Below are 23,403 nucleotides of genomic sequence, written 5' to 3'. Positions count from 1 at the left end.
TTAATTAAAAATAATAAAATACACATAATTATAAAAATAAACTAACTTGACTCAATTTCAATTGATTTTAAAAAATAACAATTTAGTAGTTGTTTAAAACTTGAAATGATTGAATAAAATTAAAATTTGTATTGAAATAGTAACCTAATCAAAATCTAATATCTCTTATTTATCTTTTGTAACAATTTAAAAGTTTTTTATTTAATTTTTTTTTTACTTCATCTTCAATTTCTTACTTTTATTATCTTTATGATTGAATTAATTAATTAATTTTAAAAGTATTTTTAAAAAGAAATTACAATTATAAGCAATTAAGTATACCTTTTTTTTATTTGGATTTAGGATAATCTGAATCCAATTTTTTAAACAAAGAAAAACATGTACAAATTATTGAGTCAAATTTATTCAATCACATAAGTGAACAATTAAATACATTATGAATAGAAATAAATGATAAAACTTGATTTAATTTAATTGGTTGCTGTTTCAAACTCTAAAATCTAACTTGAAATTATGAATAGCCAAAATTCAAAATAATTGAAATATTAAATATAAAATTAAATAAAGATTTATCAAATAAATTTTGTTAATAAATGCTTTTAAATAATTTTTAAATTTAATTAAATCATAATTTATAATAATTTTTTATATTAATTATAAAAAATTATGTAAATTAAATTTTATAAAATGTTTATCAAGAAAATTTTAACAATCACTTTTAATACGTTTAGAATTAAAATTTTAAAATTGTAAACAGATGAATTTCATATAAACTTTAATTTTAATTTTAATTGATTTAAATTAAATTTAAATAAATTAATAAAAATTATATATATTTAAAAATAAATGTTTTAATTTAAAATTTTATAAAAATATATAAACTGATTATTATCTATATCTATGAAGTTCATAATTATATATAAATGATTTGAGATTGATAGAGATTAAACATTAATTATTGAAATTAAAATTTTAATATTTTATTAAGAGATTTTTCGTATACCATTGCCTCTTAGTCTCGAATGCCACTGTCTAATCATGCTTACTTGGAACTGAAAATAACCTTAAAGATGGGTCTATTATTTTTTTCCTTACGTGTCACTGCACAACATTCCACAGCTGAAAATGTCACTATCTGGCCGATACATCTGTGTTCAACCAAGTAAATCTTTCTTCTATTTGAGTCAAGTAAAAGTACAAAACACTGTTTAAGGTCTTGCTCAAAAAGGCCAATCAAATTGTAAAGGTATTTAGCAGGGACGACAATCAAATCCGTTTTCGACGGGTTTCGATCCGATTTTATAGGATCGGATTTTATTTTTTGAATTTTAAGTTTTGAGTCGAAGGTGGATCGAATAAAATTAAGTAACAATCGAGGTTGGATCGAGTTCGAATACGTCTAAAATTCGATTTTATTCGATCCGATATTATTAAAAAATTATTTTTTAATTAATTAATTAATTATATATATTTATATAATGATATTTTTAAATATTTATTTTTAAAAAATAATATTTTATATTTTAAAAAATAATATTTTATTAATTTCGGATCGAATCGGATACGATTTACATATTATCGAATTAAATTGGATTCGAATATTAAAAAAATTCAAATCGAATTGAAATCGAATTTGATAAAACATAAAATCAAATCAGATTCGGGACGAGTAAAACCTGATCCGATGCCATCGCTAGTGTTGAGGTCAATTAATCCAATCAAAGCTATAACGTGATGCTCTTTTCAATAATAATAATAATAAAATGCTTTAAACAGTGTCTGCTTTTTGCCATAGGAGTGATAAAACAAACAGAGAATCCAAGGTTTGAGCTTATAATAATCTTGAGCTTCTTGCTACAAACATTTGTTATGATCAAGTAGGCTTAAACCATGTGACAATGGTTCATTTCATCTAGACTACTGTATTTCCTCCCCCTTTTGCATTTGAATTGGTATTGTTTTGCAATATTTCTAGCTCTTTTTTTTTTCCCTTTTCAAAGAATATGCTAACTGCTGAATAACGAAGGTTACTGGTACCTCTGGAAAATTTACCTCACACATTGTGACGTCATTTCCACTTAAATTGGATTATTTATCTATGTGTATTACATAAAATAGTAAATTGTATGCATTTATATTATATTTTATGTAAAAATTACTTATAATAATTTATATCGATATAAAAATATAAAATATATATTTTTATTTTATTAAATTCAAATTAATTTTATTAAAATTTTAAATTATATTTTTTTATTTTATATTTATATAATATTTATATCGTATCATCGTATCATATTTTAAAATTTTAAATCTATTCTCATTGCATCACGTGGAGCCAATCCTTAAGCTGCCCGACGTGTTAGAGTTCTTACAAGTCATGTATCCCAACTTGGATTCTTTTACCATGGAAAGAAGATTCGAACCGACTCTTTACCGTTTTCACTTACAGACTATAACCTAAATGAACAAACTATATATTTTTTACGAACAACATTGTGATTAGATATTATTGTACGAATTTAATCTAAATAAGTCATCTATCTTTCGAAAAATAGTTTCATATAAAATTGAGATTCAATCTTCAAGAATCATTATACTTTTCCAAACTGATTTCCAAGAATCAGACGCAAAACAGCCAGGCTTATTGTTTTGTTTTGGCGGTGGAATTAATACTGGTACCTTTGCCCAGGGGGAAGTTGGCGATCATTTAGCGTTGGCAATCCAACACGTATCTATCAGATTCTGATCTGATATGATTTTACAGCATTCAATTTTGTTTTTAAATCGAGTTTTTGATTGAATCGGATTATGTATTATTAAAAAAGAATTAAGATCCAATTTTATATGAAAATTTGTCTCGACTTGATTTAATATATATTATTTTTATTATTTATTTAATTATACATATTTATATATTTATTTAATTTTATATTTATATTAAAAATAATATTTTATTAATTTCGAATTAAATTAACTCGATTATAAATTTAAACATTTACGAATTACATCATATTTAATTGTTAAACTTATAAAATTAAATCATAAAATTAATTCAAATTCGACAAAAAAAAAAAAAAACTGATCCGATTATCCCTACTATCATTATTCAGCACCCGACCAGAAGCTTTTCCCTCGCTTACAAAATTAAAGAAAAAGAGGTACGGACAAAGACCTTGACTGCATTAGATTCCTTGTTGTTTCTTCTATGACGTTGGAAGCTAGTCATAGTGGGAAAGTTGTAAACTTTATCACCAAGTTATAAACAATTGTAAACTTTATCACCAAGTTATAAACAATCTTCTCTTCCCTATGTATATATATATATTTAACAGCTCTCTTACCAAAATATATATATATATATATTTAACAGCTGACACTTGTACATTACAAAATTTCAATAATTCTTATAGAGAGAGAGAGAGAGAGAGAGAGAGAGAGAGAGAGAGAGAGAGAGAGAGAGAGCAAAAATGATGATGAAAGGAGAAATGTGGTCTAATCTAGGCTCAACCATAGCAACCATTATGTTCATGTATGCCATGTTCCGACAGTACTTCCCTCCTCAACTTCAGGACTATATCGAAAAGTTGTCGAATTTTATGTATCCTTACATTCATGTAACGTTTGATGAATTCAGTGGTGAAAGGATGAAGAGAAGTGAAGCCTTTTCAGCAATTCAGAACTATCTCAGTGGCAGGTCCTCTGCCTATGCTAAGCGACTCAAGGCTGATGTTGTTGAAGATAGTCAGTCTTTAGTCCTTAGCATGGATTATGATGAGGAAATCACTGATGAGTTTAATGGCGTCAAGGTTTGGTGGGCTGCAAGTAGAAGTACTTCAAAAACACAACAGTTTTCATTTTATCCGGCTTTGGATGATAAGAGGTTTTACATTCTGAAGTGCCATAAACGCGACCGAGAATTCATCACTGGGACTTATCTTATTCATGTGTTGAAACAAGGGAAAGCTATTGCAGCAGATAACAGGCAGCGGAAGCTCTACTCCGATAGTGCAGGTCAGAGTTGGCATGGTTACAGAAGTACTAGATGGACACATGTAGTTTTTGAGCATCCTGCAACATTTGATACTTTGGCAATGGATGAAAAAAAGAAACAGGAAATCAAGAAGGATCTTATCAAGTTTAGTAAGGGGAAAGAGTACTATGCAAAGATCGGAAAAGCTTGGAAGCGTGGTTATCTACTTTATGGTCCGCCAGGAACTGGAAAATCTACCATGATTGCTGCCATGGCTAATTTCTTGAAGTATGATGTTTATGATCTTGAGCTTACTACAGTTAAGAATAATGTAGAGCTCAGAAGGCTTTTGATTGAGACATCAAACAAGTCTATCATAGTAATAGAGGATATTGATTGTTCTCTTGATCTTACAGGCCAAAGAGAAAGAATGAAGAAAAAAGATGAGAATGAAGAAGCGATGGATCCAATTAGTAATAAGGCGAAAGAAGAGGGGAAAAAGGAGAGCGAGGTAACTTTATCAGGGCTTTTGAATTTTATTGATGGTCTTTGGTCTGCTTGTGGGGGTGAAAGAATCATTGTTTTCACTACCAACCATGTTGAGAAGCTTGATCCAGCTTTAATAAGGAGAGGAAGAATGGACAAGCACATTGAAATGTCCTACTGTCGCTTTGAAGCATTCAAGGTGCTAGCAAAGAATTGTTTGGACATTGATTCTCATCCACTTTTCCGAGAAATTAGCAGACTGTTGGAGGAAACAGATATGACTCCTGCTGATGTTGCTGAGAATTTGATGCTGAAGTCAGATTATGATGACGAGAAAGAGACTTGTTTGAAGAGTTTGATTGAAGCCCTTAAAGCTGCAAAGGAGGAAGCAAGAGAGAAAGCTGAGGAGAAAGAAGAGAAAGAAAAGGAACAATCTGTTAAAGGGGATCTCAAGCAAGATACAATATCAGCAAAAGATGTGAAGGAGAATGGAGCCATCCATTAACTGCTTGAATGGTAGGATTAATAGCAACATATTTGGCCATCTTTTAAGTTCTGAATTTCCTCAGTGAAATAATAAGAACCATTAGGTTGCTCATTCCTAAGCTCCTATTTTCCACCATATCATAATGTAGAGAAATGGTAGTTACTAGTCTGAATGATTAAGTTGGTTCCTACCAATTTCCTTCCTATTTGTATATTATGTCTTTGCTGTAATTCATCACATCTATCCACCATTCCTGTAACCTTGGCATCAAGAAAGCTGGTTAGCAGTGGGTACAGATTGAATTTGATTCTTCTGTGCCTTGATTAACCATGCAGTTTGAGTCTATATTTAGTCCAAAAAGTGACCTTGGGTACTTCTAATGTCTGTGATTGAATTGAGATGGGATGACATTCAGGTGCCCCAAACTTAACCATCTAAAGTGAAGTTTCAGAGTCAGTTTCGATTTCAACCTTGTTTAACCCCATATTCGATCTGAATTAGCGTCAAGTTCCTTTTATGTCTAATTTCAAATTCTTTCAAGTCTTGATCTCATGCAACTTTGAAGCACTTGGAAAAGACATACCACGTATTGCTAATTTGTGATCCAGGGAAGTGTTCACTTCAGAAAATTGTAATGACTCTTCCTTCTTTCTTTCTTTCTTTCTTTCTATGGGCCTAATAAAATGCAAAGTCAACTAATAATTATGCTTGTGCAAGAAAACAAAATTTCTGGAATCGTGCTTTGATTAAAGTATTCAGAAGGTAATACAACAAAATCTTTTCTCTCTCAATAGCCACACATGATGACGTACCTGTTATATCTAGTTGTTATCAGATCAAATTTAGTTTATAAAATCATTAAGTTTCACATATATGTACCTGCTTTCGGTGCTATATTGGAAGATATTAGTGTTAACCGACGTACTTAACATCCCTCGTCACCTTCATGCTACGTATAAAAGCACTACTAATTTTTTTTACCATTTCCTTTTTTGTTTCCTTTATACTAAAAAATTCAAGTTTTTTCGGTAACTGGTGTCACTGGAAGCTAACTGCTGCATCTGTTTATTATCTTATCTAGTCAGAAGGCACCAACAGATGCTAGTTTTCTCAGGCTACTGTACCTTTATAAGTACTTGACAATGAGTGCTGTTAGAGTCTTTGATCTTCATTTGTTGTTTACCTATTTTCCTCCTGGATGTTCTCATCTCTGCAAGTCGAGCTATGTGATATGTGAATCCGAGTAAAGATGGTTTCTTCTGTGTCTGTAGCACAAAATTTTCTGCTACAACTTACACCTTAAACTTGATAGGCTTTTGCCACATTGTGATGATAACTTGTAAAACTTTTTATTCAGAAATTAATCAATGATGGTTCTATGTTATAGGCTTGTACTTTGTATAGATATCCAATTTTGTCGGGAGTTTCTTTGGAATCAAAATCGGACCTTTGACCATAAAATGGCCTCCATTGACAAATTTCGGGTTCGAAAATTTTAATTTCGATTTTAGTTTTAATTTAATTTTAGTTTTATTTTTTTATTTTTTATTTTAGTTTTTATTATTTTATTCTTAGTCAAAGGTTAAAAAAAAAGAGAAAAAATCAGAAACATAAATGTGTGGGATTTTTATCGAAAAGAAACTTGTGATTCAGTGATTTCATGATTTTTGGGGGGGAAATTAAGTCGGTTGAATTGATTCATTTTCCAAAATTGTAAGGAATTCAATCCCTATAAGAAATCAACCAAACATAAAAGAAAAAAAGGAAAAAAAAAAGGTTACATAGTTTGAGAGAATACTGTTTGACAGTAGGTTTTTTTTTTCTTCTTTTATTGAAGAATTTTGGGAATTTGGAAAATTGTAAGGGTTTAATTCGGTTAGTACGGAATCAGGAGACAAAGAAGTTGTGATTTGGTGTTTGTGGGAATTTTGTTTAATTTTTCTAGAATTTTTTGGAAAATTCTGGATATAGGAAGAACTTTGAACTTTACAGTAAAATTTTTTGACAAATTTTAAATTTTTTGATGGGATTTCTGCATAAAACCCAGTTTTTCGGTGAAACTTTCCAGATTCTAGTGCAACTTAACAAGCCTGGTCACCAGGTTCTTCATTTTTTTTTTTTTAGAGAGTAGCTAGAAAAAATCAGCTAGAGAGAGGGGGAAAAGTTTGAGAAAAAACAAAAAATTTTACCTTTTATATTAAGTCAAACGAATGTTGTTTTGAAAACCTTATGACCCGTGTGAGTCCAACGATCTGTATGAAGATTAGCACTCCAAATTCACTCGATTATAAGTTTTTTTTATTTTTTTTATTTTTGTTTTGATTTTATTTTTATTTTTTATTTTTTTATGTGTTGTTGTTGTTATTATTATTATTATTATTATTATTAGTAGTAGTAGTAGTTAAATTTAAAAAGAATAAAGGAAAAAAAAAAGAAATTTGGTAATATTATTTGTGATGCTTTTTATTTTCATTTTGCATGATTATTAATTAATTGCATGATAATTTATATAATTATATTATTTTTGTACGACTATATATAATTGTATGATATATTATTATTACATGATATTATTTGTATGATAGTTTTTTTATTTTAATTAATATTTTTGAAATAAAAAAAAGGTTTTCAAAAATTTTTTTTTTTCAATCTTATAAAACTATTGGAGAATTTAAATCTTAAATTAAATCTTATTAAACTATTGTAAGACTTAATAAATTTTATTTTAAAAAATATTTTTTAAAAATGCTGTCAACGTATTAAAAAATAATTTTTAGTAGAAAGTCTTACCAATAGATTGAAGGATATTTCTAATTATAAATCTAGTTTGTAGATATTCATATCTAGAAGTAAAATTAAATGAATCCGATGATAAAATCTCTTAAAAGTATGACAAATATTCTCATTGAATAATCTTAAAGTATGAAAATATTCTTAAATTATTATCAACATATTGAAGTAATTTAAAAATATTTTATAATTTCACAAACAGTGAAATTGTGCCGGTGAAAGGGAAGTTAAATATGATTCTAAAAGCTTTACGGATAGAATTAAAGTTCTATGCAAAAGAGATAGTTTGATTTGCGTCCCATTTATATCAAACACTTATAAAATATAAAAATTATAAGTTATATAAACATATCAAATACGAAACACATTTTTTGTTTTTATCAATTTTAAATCATAACATTCTTTTTTACATTATTTTCATGTTATAGAAAAATCCTATTAGTCTCTTAATTCAAGTTTATTGAGTTTTATTAAACAACATGATTGGCCACAGTACGAGGATAGAAAAAAATGCTACTAAATTTGAATCTTGGATGCCACTTCAATTAATATAAAATTAAATTCCAAATTCTTTAAAAAAAAATCCTGATTCTTTAATTTCTATTTTTGACTCGACATTTCAAGTTCAATTGGGCCTAAAATTTTACTTGGATCTCATATTTTAGGCCTAAGTTTTCTGTGCAGTAACCATTAATGCTTATGTCTCTATCCAATCCAAGATTAAAATATGGGCCTAACCCATTCTAACATGCCCATTAAGACACAATAATTTCATAAATCTCACTTACCATTTATATATATATATATATATAATATATATATATATATACATATATATTTTTTGTAGGATGCTCCAGAAAATCCTAAACGAAACTATCTGACAAATTCTACATGAAAAAGATTGTTTTCCTTGCTATTATGATTATTTTATTGGAGACAAGTAGATGGCGGCTAATTCTGACTTTAGACAATGGTTACAAATCATGTATGCTCTGGTCAGCCCCATGAATCAGCCATTACCTCAAAATCTAGTTCCCTTTCCTCGATCTTTCTTCTTTGAAAGTCATGTATTAAAAAAAAATTTCAAAAAGAATTGAATAATTAATATTTTATTTTTAAAATATATTACGAATATAATTCGATTATACATAGTTTTTAATTATTATAAATATTTAATATCTAAAATTTTTAAATTTCAAACCAAATAAATATAAAAATATTAAAAAAATATATCGAGTTATTATTAAATAATGTAATTTAATGAGCCTATATTGTTTTTATTAATTAAAAACAAGTGAAAAAATTTTTAAAAATATAAAAATAAAATCTTCTACTAACCAATATGATAAGTACAAATCAAAATGATCGATACAGACTGATATGAATTGATGGATTGACTAAAAAAAGTGAAACAAAATATAAACCTAAATGTATGAATTTTATACATACATATCGATATGGTACCAATAAAACATCGACAACAACAAAAAAATGATGGATTAATTAGGCGGCTTACAACTTAGAAAATCAACAATGGGCAAAAAAAAAAGTTTGAAAATCAACCAATATTCATGATGTCTTGTCAAATTGGAAAAGATATGAATTAAAGAGAAATGTTGGTGTTGAACGAGGCCAAATTGTTTTGTTGTATTTCTAGAAGTTCTATGAATTGGCTCCATTTTCCACTTAAAATATTGATTGATTTAGGGTTAATTTAATAAATTGACATGGAATTCCCTTTCTGTCATAATCATTGAAATTTCATGCCAAGCTTCCCAAAAATCTAGAGCAGAAGAAAACTGAAATATACCATGTGTTTTTTTTTTTTTTTTCTATTTGGGGACTTGGCCAAAATCTATTTAGGAAATTGCTAGGTTGTAACTTGTAAGTAACCATCATGTTTAGTCTACACATTTTCCACTTAAAATTTCTTTTTTTTTTTTTTTTTTTACTTTTCAAATTACAATAATAATAATAATAATAAAAACCATCATGTCTGGTTTAAACATTTTCCACTTAATTTTTTTTTTACTTTTTAAATTACAACAAAAAAGAAAAGAGATTAAATCTATAATTTAGGTGAAAGAGTTCAATAAAAAAGTACCTATTTGGTAAAGTACTTAAAATTAATTGATTTTTTTATTTAATAGCAAAGGATTTTTAGGTTTTATTCAATATATTTTTTTGAGTTGATTCAAATATGCTTATCGATAATGAATCTAATAAATTCATAATAAATTATATTCTCATAACCTCGGAACAGATTTGAGTCCAACAACAGAAAAAGAAGTAAATTCTTTTTACTGCTTAAGCCAAACATATATTGGTAATTAATTAATTATTTAGATGTTAAACATTTTTATAATGAAAAACTAAATAAAACATGTTTTTGCCAATATATGAATATTTGTCTCAATAATTTATGCATAATTCTTATTTGTATCAGAAAAAAGTTGTTTCATTCGTTATCAATAAAAATTTTAAATTTCACAAAATTAATAAGGTGACACACACTTTTTAAAATATATAGTCTTTAAAGAATATTTAAAATAAATAATTAAATAAAAATAAAAAATATATTAATTTTTAATTTTATTTATAAAATTAAAAAATTACATTGACATATATTAGAACAATTTTCAAAAATTTATTCAAATAAAAAACACTTAGTTTTAGCCAAAGCAAATAAAGAAGTTGTCAAATTTAGGCCTAGGTCGAGCCAAAAATAGCCTTTACAAAAATTTATTGATATGATGCAACATTAATCTATTTTCCAATAGTTTGGGCTGAAAATTCCATGGTGTCTCTAGAAACCTGACATTTTCAATAATAACAAAAAAGTCCATTGACTCTTAAGTCCACTATATATTTTTTTTTATATACTGAAGTCCACTATACTAAACCTAAATCCTTCTATCATTACACATTCACTAATAAATGGTATTTTAAAATTGAAGAAAATTTTTTTTAAATTTAATTTAATTAATTTATTATTTTTAAAATATAATATTTAATAATTTTAAATTTTAACATAATATTTTTTTATCTTCAAATTACAATATTTTTTTATAAAAAAAAAATCACCTAACCAAATAACATGGAACTGTTACTTACTTTTGTCTTAGTGTCGGAGAATATAGAGCTTGAAGTGGAAGTTGGAAAATTAATATTGTTGGCACTTTACAGGAAGGAACCTATAATTAGTCCCACTCCATCCACCTACTAACACACCAAATTTAACTTAGATTGTCTTCTTCTTCTTTTATTTGTTTATTAAAAAAAAATTCAATTTACATTAAAAATGTTGAATAATATAAAACCTAACAGTAAATTAATTATATGTATCATTATTGGTCAAGTACTTTGTCTGCAAAACAAGTTGGAGGGAAAGAAAGTTTTTTTTTTTTTTTTTTTGGGGTTAAGCGTCAAAAGATTTTGGAGTTTTTCGTCCAATACATTTTATCGTCTTGCAATATTTTATTTATTTTCTTTTTTTTTAAATGATCCATTTTGTTCAAGTTTCTAAGTTTAATAAAATTCATTCATGCACATGACATATGCTTTATTTATTTAATTGCATTTATTTTATTTGCTTTTAGCTTTTAATTCGAGAAGTAATCAAATCCCTCCAAAAAAGTTCACTTTTTCTCTCATCCTCCTACTCTTGATTGTATCAAAAGATAGGGCATGACAGTCTCTTCAATCTTCACACTAATTTATGTTGTTTGGTATTTGGAGAGGAAAGGGGACCTTCCATTAAGGAGCACGTCTTTATCGTTAAATTTTACTCTTTTTCATATTACATTTAATTAAATTAGACGATTTGTATATTTATATTGTGTAAAATATTAAAATTTATATATTTATATTATATTTTATGTAAAAATTACGTGTCATAATTTATGACGATACGAAAATATAAAATATATATATTTTTGTTAAACCTAGATATAATCATTATTAAAAATTTTAAGTTATATCATTTTTTTATTTTATATTTTTATCGTATTTATGTTATATCATTGTATCATATATTTTAGATTGTCAGGTTTACATTCAATATGATAAGTTGAGATGAATTGGGCCATTTATGGATCATATTATTTAGTTGAATCCTAGTTTTATTAGTTCCTTTTGGTTTGTTTGATAGGAGGGTGAAAATGCATAAAGATAAAAAATGGTAAAATGATTAAAAAAAATTTTAACAAAAATTTCATAATTATTTAAATTCAGGATATTTTATTATAATCAATTAAATTTTAAATTTCAATTCAATTGAATTATTAAATATTTATTTCACATAATTAAACTCTTAAATTTTTATTTTTACCTCAATTGAGCCATTGATTAGATGAAAATGAGTATTAATAATTAATTAATTTTCATCTAATAAAGACTCAATTGATGAAAATAAATGTTTGAGGTCTTAATTAATTACAATAAATAATAAAGATTTAGATGAGTACTAAATTTTTGTTTAAAGATTTTTTTAATCCTTTAACCAAAAAAATTAATTAATCTAATGATTTAAATACAAAATTAAAAACAATCATGAATTTTAATCATTAAATCAACAAGTGCTACGAAATTTATAGCTATAATTATTTTCATAATCCTAACTAATTGAAAAAGATAAAACGAAAAGAAAATGGAGTTTTAAAGGGATATATTAAGGGATGTATAACTTTGTTATCTCCAAATTATCTTTATAAATTTTAATTTTTTTTTACGTAGTAATTTTTATTATAAAATCTTCACCTAATTGTAATTAGAGGTGTTCATGAATCGCATATGATTTATGTTTGATATTAATAACTTATATATTTATTCAAATTTGATTCGATATGATATTTTTAATTTTAAAATTTTTTCAAACCTGATTTAAAATAAAAAAATAAATTCTAAACTCATTCATTAAATTAAATTTATATAATAAAAAATTAAAAAAATTTAGAAATAAAATACAAAAATAAAAATTTACATATATATTTATATAATTATATATATTTTATTCAAATTAGGTTGGGCCTAGCTCAAAAATTAATTTTTTTGTTCAAGATTCACTTCGTAATTTAATGAATCTAAAAATTATATTTAAACATATTTAATAAATTTTAATCTTTTATTCAAATTCTCTCAAAAGTTCAAAAATATTTTTAAATTTAAACAATTAATTTGACCTTTAAATATACATAATTCTAACTAAGGATTTGTACTATATAAACAAACTAGACCTTCTTTTCCTTGGGAATGGGGGCTAAAATCAACAACTAAACAACAAAACGATTCAAGTCCATATGTATTTTAATATACCTGAAACTGTATGCCAGACTTTATTCTGACGAACATGGGAAGTAGTAGTGGAGGGAAGGGGCCGATTAAGCACTAAAATTTTGGCTTCTTCCCAAATTTCTGCCTTTGAAAACTTTGGTACCTCTTTAAATTGATATTTCATGCACGTAGTACATTTTTATAAAGCTTTGAAAAGTCTATTATTGCGGCTTCTTTTTGATCCATCAACAAAAATATACGGTGAAAGGCACTATTTACATAAACCCCACAGCCTTTAAATGCTCCTAAATTTTCGAGTACTTTTTTTCCATCTTCTTCACTGTACAATTTGGAGGATCCAAAATTTCAATCCATATTTATCGTTCGACATCCTATTTATCATGATAATTTTTTTTTTTATTTTGTACTTGTGAAAGGTTGGGATCTAAAATCTTTACTCTAGAAGTTCAAGATCTTATATTTAAAACTTTTAAATAGTAATTGAGTATAATAAAAATATTTATAGATCAAATCTTAAATATAAAATATAAATGGTCATGAATTTATATATACATGTAAAATATAAATTAATAGATCGAATTAGAAATTAAATTTTTAAAGTATCGATATCTCTATTGTTAAGATATTTGATGTTAGTTATATTTTTCATTTCTAATCATATATATTTTCTTGTCACAAAATTCTTTTACTTCTAGATACATTTGGAGTCCTCTTCACCTTCCTGGAAGTTGAAGGTATTATCTTCACCAATTCTAGCAACATATCTTAATTTGTTGAAAAGCCTGCAGAAGCTGGCTGCTAATCTAGAAAATAAAATAAAAGAAAAAGCAAAACCCAACCTGGTCTTTGGGTATGAAATTCGTGAAAGTTGTGAAGAATATGATCATGATATAGTACTACAATAAAATGAAAGAAAAAAATGTTGTTAATAAAATAATAAAAATATTGTATGATAAATTTGAAGTTTAATTAAATTAATTTATACAATTTAAATTTTAAAATTCAGCTAAAAGTTCGGTGCTTATTCATTATCCAGCATGCATGAGCAAAAAGCATAATTTTTCATCATGTAAAAAGGCCCACTTAATCACATTTTTTTCAACCAAGAATTAATTACTAGCAAATAATATTTTTCTCCAATCTCAAGTTTTCTTTTCTACTTTTTGTAAAGATCAATGATGTGTCTGAAATTTTTAAAATATGTAATATTATAAATTTAGAATTACATAGAATCGACGAATTAATTTTACAAATAGATTGAAACATCACACCAATGTAGGTTTTCCCGACAAGTTTTTAATCCTTTTGCGACGTTGAATACACTACTGACAATCGCAAATTAAAAATGTCGTTACTAGTGGTATAATGCACGTGGTGGAAGGAATAGTAACGTTTGGTCCAAAGCCACTAGCATGCTTATAATACTTAGCACGTGAGTTGGGGGAAAAAAAAGCTTTCCGTGCATATGAATGAAAGAAAATATCTTCAATTTAAAATTTAATTTAATCGATTTATTTAATTATATTTAAAAAATGAAATTCAATATATTTTAAATTTAAATCCCATTCCATATGTAAACATTTTTTTTTATTTATAAGTTGGATATTGAAAAGGTCAGTGTTTTCTCATGAATTTTCAAAAACTTTGTTTAATTAAGAGATTATCACTTTGAATTTGTCTTCAATTATGAGAAATATATTTAAACATATCATATTAAACAATTTGAAATATGAAACGGGAAAGAATAAATTAGGTGGTCAAGAGTGAAACATATATTTATTTATTTTTTAAAGAAATGTGAAATGATAAAAATTATAATTAAATAAATAGAGAGTTAAAGGTATTGTTGTTTTCTCATTTTCTAAAATAAAAAAGGGGAAATTTTATAAGTTTGGTGAGCTTAGTACGTTTAAATGAGACTTTCAACAATTTTGAACGCATTTTAGTGATTAATTAACTAAGTCTTGGAAGACTTTTCTTTCATTTGCCAGCACATTAGAGCAATCCTCTCTCCCAAATGCAATTTCCATGCATTGAAATGGGAATTTAAGTCTCCAGTTCAGGCCTATAAGAACAGATATGAAGCATGGAAAAACCATTGAGAATATGCAGAGAAAAGCACAAGCAAGAAATCCAAAAAAGAAGAAGTTGGGGGAGTCTTGTCGCAGGAGCGATGGCACTGGCTTTTTTATTTGGTTGCTTCCTTACTTTTAGCTAGTTTCCCATGGCATGGCAAGGCAAAGCAACCCAGAAAATTAGTGCCGTCGCCTTGTGACAAGATACCCTGCAACTTCTTTGCTTATCTTCTTCTTCATGTTTTCCTTTAGTGTCTAACAGGTAAGCAAATCTTCCATTTCTTTGCAATATATATATATATATATAATTTTTCTTACACAAATTGCGATCTGTATGGATCATTCATCTCCTTTGTCTTTCTTGTTTATATGTTTTCCTAATCCTGCAGGCTATATTTATCTCAGTTAAACCAACTCTTTCAATGATATTGCTATAAATTTGCAGTAGAAAGATATTGTACAAATGGCAAATTCCCACCAAATCGTCAGCCCAGTGGAGGTTTTTCACAGTAACATCAATATTTCGACGAATCAAGCTGCATTGATTGCATCAGAGTCAACACCAATATTCTAAAATACCAACACCTTCATCATACCTGAACCTGATTGTCCAAACTCTCTCAAGACCATAATTCAACGTATTTTCAAGAGTATAAGGGGTAGGATGCCAGATACCAACTGTCCCATCCTCAGAACCCAGCAAAGTGCCGTCGCCTTGTGAAAGATATACCCTGCAATTTCTTTGCTTATCCATAGTTCTTCACAGGTATGCAAAGCTAGCTTTCATTTCTAATTTTTACAACAATACTTCTCACCAAATTGCTCTATGTTTGACAAGCATCCTAAGCCTCTTGGCTAAATTTCAGTTAAAGCTACTCTTTGAAATTGTTTCCAATAGTCAAAAACTGGGATTTTGAAGAAGAAACAGTTAAAAAATTTCCTTTGGTTTTCAGGTAAAGATGATAAATAAAGTCCGTACAGTAGTACAAACCAAACTCAGAACATGAGAACATATTGCATCTGGAATGACATCAACCTGTGGGGTCGAGATATCATCATCATATTGCATTAAAGTTTCCTCTCCAATTATTTTCCATCCAAATTGCATAGACGAGAAAAAGCTGTCACCATCTTATAGGGTTAATGGCCAGGAACAGGAAGCTTTACACTAATGCTTCAGGACAGGGTTACAGTGATAGGAAAAGGACTATGTGGAGCCATGTGGTTTTTGAGCATCCAGCTTCTTTTGAAACTTTGGCGATGGATCCAATCAAGAAAAAGGAGATAATGGATGACCTTATTACTTTTAGTCAGTCAAAAGACTACTATGCAAGGATCGGTAAAGCCTGGAAGCGTGGGTATCTTCTTTATGGGCCACCTGGCACAGGTAAATCGACTATGATTGCTGCCATTGCCAATTTTCTCAACCATGATATCTATGATCTTTAGTTGACAGCAGTGACTGATAACACTGATCTGAGGAAGCTATTGATTGAAACTTCAAGCAAGTCTATCATTGTCATTGAGGATATTGATTGTTCCTCGGATATTGCTGGCCAACGAAAGAAAAACAGAAAGAAAAAGGATGCCATGGAAATGAAGACAACTGTTAAGAACGAAGAGGATGAAGATGATGACAAAAGCAGCAAGGTTACTCTCTCAGGCCTATTGAATTTTATCGATGGCATTTGGTCTGCAAGTTGTGGGGAGAGAATAATCATATTTACTACTAATTATGTGGAGAAGCTTGATGAAGCTCTTATCAGGAAAGGAAGGATGGATAAGCAAATTGAGCTATCTTATTGTAATTTTGAACGGTTCAAGGTGCTGGCTAAGAATTATCTTGGTTTTGAATCGCATGATTTGTTTAGCAAAAGTCAGAATTTGTTGGAGCAAACTAACATGACCCTTGCTGATGTTGCTGAGAGTTTAATGCCAAAAACCATCAAAGGGGAAGCTGAAACTTGCTTGGAGAACCTGATTCAGGCCCTAAGGACTACCAAGGAAGAAGCAAAAAAGAAGGCTGAGAATGACACAAAAAAAGAGGAATCATTATAGGAAGATGGAGAAGAGAAAGATCCATCAAATAAAGAGGAAGGCAGTGAAGAAGATGATACTTGAGACTTTGAATTAGCTTCATTAAGCTAATCTTTATGGTATGATTAGCTTGAGCCTCGTTTCAAAAAACTTTGGTTCAATTAATTATCATGACTATGTAGCAGGTAGATAAAGGTTGAAATTAAGGTTAAAATGAGTGATATTATCTAATATTTTGAAGTTAATTGATAAATACTATTACTTATCATAATTTGATGTTTTAATTACAGTTATTAAACTTTGCAATATTATATTTACGATATATATTTACGATATTGATAAATAAATTTAAAAAAAAAAATCAATGAAGATATGTATGATGAAATAATTCGTATTCGATTAGTTTCAATCTATTCAGACCTAATAAGTATATATTTTTTAATTTAATATCATATCAAGTTTTTTTTTTTTCACAAAATTAGGGTTAAGTCAAATATGAATTCAAGATGTTTCGTTTCGTCCAAGTATATATAAATATATGTTTATTATTAATTTAATTTTATATTATATATATGTATTATATTAATAAAATTATTATTTGATAGCTTAATTTAATAAATTCACATGCCATTTCTTCTTGGCTTTTTTTTTATTCTTTTTTTTGCCATTTTTTTGTATTTTAAAAAATTAACTTTTTTGTATTAAAATTTTATCTTTTTAAATTAGATTAATTTTGTAAGAAAAAAAATACATACATATAAGAATGACAAAACAACTTATAATCCATGGACTTCTGTTAAGTCCAATTTAATATATGCTGATTTTTAAAACATTTGGGATCAAGTTGAGATTTTTCTTTTTTAAAAATCAAAGCCATGTTGGAAGTGAGTTTAGAATCTTTGATCTTATCTCAAGTACGTATAATTATATTTTAAATTATTTATTTTATTTTATATATTTTTATATTAATAAAATTATTATTTAATATTTTAATTTAATAAAATACTTTATTTATATATAATTAAGACGTAATCATCCATCTATCCGTTATATAATTTTTTTATTTTGATTTTTATTTGATTTTCATTTAAAGTGTTGATATGACACTTTATATTTTTTTTTCTTTTTTACCAAATTTTTTAACATTTAAAATTTAGATAAATTTGTTAAAAAAAGTAAATGAAGTTATTTACGTGACATCTCAATTTGAATTTTTTTTTGAAATTACATAAATTTTGTACCAAAATTAATCGATGAATAAGGATGGCAAAATTATTTGTATTTGATGGGTTTCGATCTGACTAGATGTGATAGTAGATGATTTTTTTTCATTTATTTTTATTTAATAAATTTTATAAAAAATTAATGTCAATAGAAATGTCCACATAACACTTCCATTTGTTTATTTTCTTTCTTAATTTTTTACTTTTATTTTTTGTATTTTTTAAATTAAATCAATTTTACAGCAAAATGAACCTATCAATAAGAATGATAAAACAATTAGTATCGAATAGCTTTCTATCCATTTCAATTTGATAGTGGCCTTTTTGTAAAAAATTAATATTAAGTTAAGTTGGGTCAATTTTTTTAAGGGTCAAAAGTATATTTAATTTGTTTTGTCTCAAGCCATCCTATGATATGTGTATATATATATATATATATATATATATTATCTATTTAATTTTATATTTATATATATGGATATTATTAATAAAATCATTATTTTATACCTTAATTTAATGTACTAAAATTGTAAATTCAATTTTAATGTTGACATGACACATCGATAATCTCTTTCTTTTAATTTCCTTTTTTTTTTCTATTTTTTAACTAATGAAGTTATTAGTTAATATTTTAATTTTAAAAAATAATATTTTGAACTTAATTAGGATGTCCACATATTACCCGAATAAAACTCTTTTTTCCTTTTTTTCAATGCCTTTTTTATTAAATTAATTTTGTTAAAAAATGAGACCAATGAAGATATCTTCATTTAGTTTTTATATTTTTTTAATTTAAAAAAGTTTACAGCAAAAAGATGCCAATTGATGGATATCTCAAAACATTTCGTATTTGATGGGTTTCAAACCATCCAAATCTAATGAAAGCGATTTTTTAAATCAGAATTGAGTTAGAAGCGATCAAGTTTTAATAAAATACGAGATAAGAGTAGAAGTATGTATAAGATGCTTTGTCCCGATTTATTTTAGGTTATATATATATAAGTATATATTTTATAATTAATTTAATTTTATATATTTATATATATATTATATTAATAAAGTTATTATTTGATGCTTTAATTTAAGAGATTAATATTTTAAACTTAATGGGATCTTTATGTGGTACCCTTTATAAGTTTCTTTTAAAATTTTTTTGTTCTTTTTAATTTTTATTTATTTTTTGTTTTATATTTTTTATTAGATATATTTTGTGATAATAGGATACCTTTAAATATCCACATATCATACTATTTAGCGTTTTTACTTTTTATCTTTTTTTTTAATTAGATAAAATTTACAAAAAATCTTGATAAATAAAAATGATAAAATAAAAAATTTTACTTACGTCATTGCTCAAGTATCACCTAATTTATATAAATGCAACTTTAACATAGAGTTTTAGATCAAATACCATAACTTTAAACTTTAAACATTATGGACATAAAAAAGAACATAAAATTTGTTCACAAGGAACAATTTTTGAATTTTTCTTTTTTTTTCCTAGGTAAGACTTACACTATTGCCATACAAATTCCATGTTTTGCAATTAGAGGTGTAAATGAATAAATTTTTCGGTGAACTATTTGTAAATATATTTGATTTTTATTCGTTTATTAAGCTTAACCAGTGATCTTAAACAATATTTTTATGTTCCTTTATTAAACAAACTAAATGTGAACTTCATGGGGTAAGGGGGTTACTTGCTTTACCTTTCAAAGCAATGAAAACTTCAAGACTCAATCCTAGGGTCGGCAAATTAACCCGAAACTATCGATTTTCGACCCGATTTGATCATTTAGAGTCGGGTTTTTTTTTAAAAAACGGGTTTCGGGTTGGGTCGAGTTTATATGAAACTCGACCCGACTCGACCCGAGATATTTACTAAAATACCCTTAATATATATGTAATTTTTTTAGGGTTTTTGAGTTTTGATTTCTTTCAGTGTTCTTATTTTTCATCCATCCAGTCATCCTATCTTTCTCATCTCTTCCAATCTCTTCAAAATTTCTCATCCACCTATCCAATTCCAGCCATCCCACCTGTTTTCATCCATTTAACTTTCATCTATTTAGCTTTCTTCCTTCAAATATTTCTTCTGTTTCTATAAAAAAAGCCATCAAGCCAGAAAGAGGAAAGTCAACAGGACAGAAAGACGACGGGTCGACCAACCATTTGTACCTAAGAGCGATCGTTTCCTCTTCTGAGAGACAAAAATTGCAACAGCTGAGCCTTCCTTTAAATAATCTCCATTAGTACCAAGCTACCAGCAGACAGCAGTTTTGAGGTAAGCCAAAGTCATCTCCTTTATAGATTTTATTTACAAGTATCAAATTTTTTTTATTGGTAAATCAATCTCTTCATTTTCATTTAAAACCTTAGGAATAATCTTTGATGAATTAGAGAATTTAGAATTACCCTCTACTATTAAGGTTATGTCGAGCGTGTTGAGTTTTTACAAAGACTTGGATTAACTGTTGATGATATTAAATGAATACCCTTTAATGAATGGTTGTAGTGTGCGTAAAAACATGATACCTGTCTTAGGTTACTCGAAAAAAATTAAAATTCTTAAGTCGAAACTAGGGGAATTTATTAAGAATTATCTGCAAGTGTTGCAAGCAAGTGTGGTTGTTAAGCTTGCTTCTGTTATCAAGTGTCTTAGGGCGCTTGATGTGGATTGTCCATGACTGAACACGTGATATGGAACATATAACAATGACCTATAAAAAGAATGCATAGATAGAAAACTTACTAGTCCTTCTTGTGAGATCTTCATTTTTTAAGTGCTTAACCTCTTCTTCTCTGTCAATTTTGAAATAGTAGCTTTAGCTTGAAAAGGAAATTACCTATGGTGTTACTGAAACTTTATAGTATGACATGACAACAGATGTGAATTAAGGATGGCAAAATATAATTCAACCTTATTTTTTAACTGTCAATATTAAGCATCATTCTTTGTCATATAAATAAACTTACATCGGCTAGCTTAGATTCAAGGTAATTTAGTTTTGATTTCATTTTCTCCACATCTTTAGCGAACTTTATCTCCTCTGTAGTCTTCAATGTTTTCACCTCACCATCATTCAATGCATTGAACTCATTTTTCTTCATTGACTTCAATTTCTTAGTATCAAGAATATCTTTCACTGACTTTGATTCTACATTTGACTCCTTGCTATTGAAATTATTATTCTTTAGCTTTAGCTCACTGTCTTTGCTAATTTTAAGTCCTTAACATTAACATCATTCTTCAGCTCAATGTCTTTTATTAATTTTAAGTCCTTAATATTAACATCATTTTTCAGCTTAGCTCTGCATCCTTCATTGGCTTTAAATCCTCCGCATAGAACATATCTTCCTTGGCTTTCATTTCATATCCTTTATAGGTTTTATCATCTTTGACTCCTCAACCTTGGCAACCTGATGCAGTGAAGAGAACATTGATAATTTATTAATTTTCTTAGAGGTATTAGGTACAAAATTCGTCAATGGACTTAAAGTATATGTTTAAATCTCATATTCAAACAAAAAATCTCTTCAAGTTCACTTTTAGATTAAAAAAAATATGTATTTTCTTTTAAAAGATAATACAATCACACATACAAGTACATATATGTATAACTTGACTTTAAGGGCTAAAAAAATAGACAAAGTAGATCTAACCATTTGCAGTGGTGCAATAATCCCAACTTTATTGAATATTGGCTCTTTTGCAATTGAAACATCATAATCTATTCCTTGATTCATTGAATACTGGATCTTTTGCAATTGATTTAAGCTTGTTCTCTTTAATATATCTTCCACTGTCTTTGACAAACTGTCAAGCAAAACAATGAGCAAAAGTCACTTACTATTATTATCAATTAAGCACAAGAAAAACAAAAAAATCACTTATTGCGGCAGACATAATGTCTTCATTGGTTGCTTTTACTAAGATAACTGTGCTTTGAATTAAGAACTTATCTTTATATATCATATCAGGAGGGGCTTCACGCTGAGCTTGCATGGTAACTAAATGGAAAAAAAAAAGATAAGAATATATAGCATAGCACAAGAGAGTAAAAAAAATGATAGAGACCATAATATGAGAAATTCAGTACTATATTTTATTTCTAAGTTGCATCACTAGCTTTGATTCACTTGTCTAGCTAGGTAGCACAATATGAGACTGTCCTAAGGATTAAGGCTATCAGTTTTGTCAAGTATGTAATTTTTGTTTCCTCAATAAATTTGTACTCTTAAAAAATTAATCATGAATTATCAGATGCAATAGATACCAGCTATTTCAAAGGAACATGTCCTAAATATAAAGCACCTGAAAGGCCAGAAAATTTACCCTTATCAGCTTATCCCAATTCTTGCCCTATCCTAGATAGCAAAATCATTGAAATGTGTAGGGTCCCTTGATCAGGTGACCTCATATCTACTAAAACTATCTTAATTTTCTTACATCATTAGTTACGAGCCATTATAAGGCCACTTAAACTTTGAAATTCATTCATTATATGCACATATATCAATATACAATCCTAAAACATTTATGCTCTTTGAAAATATCCTGCTTGTAGAAATCTGATTCTCTTACATTAGTGAAGACAAATGAAGATATTTTAACTTGTTTTATATGTTAATTAGCCTCTTTATTTGGCTAAAGTTGCATGCTAAGTGAACAACCTAAAGGTGCATGCTAAGTTGTACATGGTAGGATTATCTTTTACTTTTTATTTATGGAATGAACTTTTCTAATTTTTTTGTTACTTAGATTCTAAGTTTGTTTTTCAATTGTTTCAGTAGAATTAACTCTAATTTTTCTTTTTTATGAATGAAGGTAAAATGTCTAATTTGGGAGATAATTCATGTTTCCTAACACCTCTTACTTCTACCTCACATCAATAACAAATTCAACAAACTCTCATTCCAACATCTGATGAAAATAAAACTCCACTACTAAGTGTGACTAACGATGGTGCTGAAGTTGATGATAATGGGTATAACTCAAGTAAGCTAAAATCAGAAGTATGGAAACATTTTTAAAAAGAG

At 27.3% G+C, this 23,403-nt stretch overlaps 3 pseudogenes across 1 annotated transcript; 2 read left to right on the top strand and 1 right to left on the bottom strand.

The window, feature by feature from the left end:
* The first annotated feature begins 3,470 nt into the window (after positions 1–3,470).
* LOC111292484 (AAA-ATPase ASD, mitochondrial pseudogene) lies at positions 3,471–6,124 on the top strand (annotated as a pseudogene). The gene has a single exon (XR_016345985.1). The product of XR_016345985.1 is annotated as an AAA-ATPase ASD, mitochondrial pseudogene (transcript).
* Positions 6,125–16,144: 10,020 nt separating this feature from the next.
* Positions 16,145–17,271, top strand: LOC111293408 (AAA-ATPase At3g28580 pseudogene; annotated as a pseudogene).
* Positions 17,272–21,142: 3,871 nt separating this feature from the next.
* LOC111302428 (vesicle-associated protein 2-2-like) lies at positions 21,143–22,369 on the bottom strand (annotated as a pseudogene).
* Between the last annotated feature and the right edge of the window lie 1,034 nt (positions 22,370–23,403).

The sequence above is a fragment of the Durio zibethinus genome, chromosome 10 (assembly GCF_047325235.1).
Source record: "Durio zibethinus cultivar Kanyao isolate XHJ-2024 chromosome 10, ASM4732523v1, whole genome shotgun sequence".
NCBI classification, from domain to species: Eukaryota; Viridiplantae; Streptophyta; class Magnoliopsida; order Malvales; family Malvaceae; genus Durio; species Durio zibethinus.
This window is presented reverse-complemented; position numbering and strand designations above follow the sequence as displayed.